This window comes from Xiphophorus hellerii, chromosome 17 (assembly GCF_003331165.1).
Source record: "Xiphophorus hellerii strain 12219 chromosome 17, Xiphophorus_hellerii-4.1, whole genome shotgun sequence".
NCBI lineage: Eukaryota > Metazoa > Chordata > Actinopteri > Cyprinodontiformes > Poeciliidae > Xiphophorus > Xiphophorus hellerii.
Genome location: NC_045688.1, coordinates 19281136 through 19283387, shown reverse-complemented (window position 1 = coordinate 19283387; position 2252 = coordinate 19281136). Strand labels below are relative to the sequence as shown.

Here is a 2252-nt window from a genome sequence, read left to right as displayed (position 1 = left end):
AAATACAGCTGCAAACATTTTAATAAATGGACAGAAATTGCTTACAAACACAAAATGATTAAAGGAAGCTGACATGTTGTTTCATAGTTAAATCCTCCACTAGTTTACAGCAAGTAGCCAGAGAAGCATTATAATAAAAAACCTAGCAAGGTGAAAAAAGAATTCATAAACTCTAACAAAACCCAAACACTTTAAAGGAACCAATTAATGTAAAAAAGGAGAACTCCACCTCATGTTTTATAAATTAATTGACCTTCATATGTATTAGTTTAAATCAAAGCCTATTTGTGTGTTAAAATGGCCTGGTCAAATTCCAGATCTAAAAAATGACTGGGTGTTATAATGCGAGGTTTCTAGGACTCTAAGGCAAGCAACAACTACGGACACCCAAACAGTTTTAGCAGATTTATTTAGCAATAGAATGTGCTGGAGAGCGTGTGGAGGGGCGTCGATCTGCGTCAGGAGGGAGGAACCGGGCCAGCGGAGGAACTGCAAAGGGCGAACGGTTAAAGAGGGAAGTAATGAAGGGAATGACAGAGTAACCTGATGGTGACTTATGGTCTGCGGGTAGGTAAGCAGAGGAGAGTACATGGGGGTCCAACAGTTGGTGTGATGTGGTGGTTTTCCAGATGGGGAAGTTCCAGCAGGTGATTGAGGGTGGACAGGCAGCAGCTGAGTGGCGGGCGTGACGCACCCAGGTGCAAGGCCCAATGGAGCAGCGAGGATCAGATACTTCAGGTGAGTCATGGTTCAGAGAGTGTTCAGCGCGGGTTCACTGTAGAGGAAGGAACAGATGAAAAGGAGTCAGAACAAGGAGGACACTGGGAATACAGCACTGACAGCTAGAGAGTACCACTGTAGTAGCGGAACCATCTGGCATCTGCTTCCGGGAAGCTGCTCCTCTTTAAGGACCTTGCAGACTGGTGGTGATGAATAACAGCTGGATCCCATCAACCTGCCACCCTGTGAAGGAGAAGAAAACCACTCCCCTGCAGAACCCAACACTGGGAATTTGTGCAAAACATAAAGTAAAACACTCTTTTAAAAACTCAAAGGATTCGCAGCTGGAATTGAGGCAGCACTTGTTTTACACATACAAATTCATGCAGCAATACTCATGAAAAATCTGAGACGTTCTGAGTCATTGATCTTCAGAATGAAGTGCTTTTATATGATGTCTGTCTGATAAAATCCAAATAGAATACACTGAAATTTGAGGATGAAACATGACGAAATGTGAAAAGTGAATTAAGAATGAGAAATATTTCTTTGAATTCAAGGTGTGGTCTTTGGATCAGTCAGTAAAATAGTCAACTTGGGATCAGAAAGTTGTGGGTTTGACTCTCTCCTCCTCCTGTCACATATTGTGCTCTTGTACAAGACAGTAAGTTGCCTGCCAATACAGATGTGAGTGTGAAATGGTGACCATGGTTCTGGTCACCATACTAAGTGGTCAGTATGATGAGTGAAGCCCATTTCCAGCAGTGTTGTATAAAGTACTGAAATCTCAGAGTCAAGTAAAAGTACAAGTACCTCTCCAAAATATGACTTTGGTAAAAGTCGAAGTCACTGACTGAAATGTTACTTGAGTAAAAGTCTTAAAGTATTTGAAACTTCTTGTACTTAAGTATGGAAATTACTGTAAAAATGGATGTACTCAAGTAATGTAATGAAAAGTACAAGTAAAAAGTAAAACAAAGCAAATGCAGTTTGAATGACATTTTTTATATTTTGGTAAACTTGTCAAATACATTTAAAATAATGTACCCAACCAAGTGCAGGCAAAATTAAACCTGCTAATAGATATACCTGCAGGCATCATTTAGTTAAGAAAATTAGGTGCTTTACCTATAGCACAAGGTTAACTTAACCTGCTTTACAACTGAACCAGCTTCTTAGTATACCCTCCAGGACAGAAAATACAAAGTTTTTGTAAGCCTTAAGTTTTCCCTTCAAGTAAGGTCAGTGCTGAAAATGAGAAAAATAAATAGTACAGAAAATGCGGCCAACATGAAGAAAAAGAGCTGTTACGATTACTCTACTTCACAAATCAGTGAATCAGTCAATGCTACAGTCAGTAGGTGGTGCACACAACTGGTCATTATGCAAAAGAAAAAAAGAATTGGGAGGGAAATGCAGCTTATTGGCATCTGTAAACCTGGTTTTGAACTTGCATGCCTTTCCTATATTCGTTAAATTTAGTCTAAATTGCTATCGCTATGGCTTCTGTCCCCCCTTGAACAGAGGAGTCT

The 2252-nt window shown here is 40.0% G+C and overlaps 1 long non-coding RNA gene across 1 annotated transcript; it reads right to left on the bottom strand.

Annotated features, from left to right (window-relative positions):
• Positions 1-392: 392 nt before the first annotated feature.
• On the bottom strand, positions 393-1526 carry LOC116736969 (uncharacterized). Its single transcript, XR_004342711.1, has 2 exons — positions 854-1526; positions 393-775 (listed from the first exon to the last, which is right to left on the bottom strand). It is a non-coding gene; the product is annotated as an uncharacterized LOC116736969 (long non-coding RNA).
• Between the last annotated feature and the right edge of the window lie 726 nt (positions 1527-2252).